Raw genomic sequence first — 1,027 nt, forward strand, 5'->3', positions numbered from 1 at the left:
GCTTTCTCCTAAACTCCATGTCTATTCCTTCTTTTTACTCCTTAGTTGGAACAGGGTTGTCTTAGTCAGGGTTTGTATCCCTGAACAAAACATCACGACCAATAAGTAAGATGGGGAGGAAAGGGTTTATTCAGCTTACACTTCCACACTGCTGTTCATCACCAAAGGAAGTCAGGACTGGAACTCACACAGGGCAGGAACGTGGAGGCAGGAACTGATGAAGAGCCCATGGAGGGGTGCTGCTTGCTGGCTTGCTTTCCCTGGCTTGCTCAGCTTGCCCCCCCTCCATTGGTATATAAACTATTTATTAACAGCAAAGGCCCAAAGACTCATTTCTTCTTGGACACACCCACAGTACAGTCCCTGCGACCAGAGGTCTTGGTGTGCTGACCATGGACACAAAGGCTCCAAAAGTGGTGCAGCCCTCTATGGGCTCAAATTTTCTTCAGCCGCTCCAGATCCTCACGAAGCTTGTTGTCTAGACTGTTAGCCAGAACCTGGCTGTACTTCCCACCCTTCACAACCTTCTGTCTGTTCAAGAACCAGTCGGGGATCTTGTACCATCGTGGGTTCTGCATGATGGTAATCACACGCTCCACCTCGTCATTCCGTGAGCTCTCCAGCCCTCTTGGTGAGCTCAATGTCTGCTTTCCTCAACACCACATGAGCATATCTCCACCCCATACCCTTAATGGCAGTGATGGCGAAGGCTATTTTCTGTCACCCGTCAATGTTGGTGTTGAGGACTTGCAAGCAGTGCTGGAACTTCTCAGGGATCACTAGGGACATGGCAGTGGCATATAGGCCTCCTGTTTCAGCTTGCATTCTTATAGAACCCAGGACCACCAGCCCAGGGTTGGAACCACCCACAATGGGCTGGGCCCTCCCTCCTTGATCACTAACTGAGACAATGCCTTACAGCTGGACCTCGTGGAGGCATTTCCTCAAGGGATGCTCCTTTCTCTGTGATAACTCCAGCTTGTGTCAAGATGACACACAAAACCAGCCAGTGCAAGGGTAGAAGATG

General features: G+C 50.3%; 1 pseudogene; it reads right to left on the reverse strand.

Moving 5' to 3' along the window:
• Positions 1-329: 329 nt before the first annotated feature.
• Positions 330-789, reverse strand: Rps18-ps4 (ribosomal protein S18, pseudogene 4; annotated as a pseudogene).
• Positions 790-1,027: the final 238 nt, after the last annotated feature.

The sequence above is a fragment of the Rattus norvegicus genome, chromosome 18 (assembly GCF_036323735.1).
Source record: "Rattus norvegicus strain BN/NHsdMcwi chromosome 18, GRCr8, whole genome shotgun sequence".
NCBI lineage: Eukaryota > Metazoa > Chordata > Mammalia > Rodentia > Muridae > Rattus > Rattus norvegicus.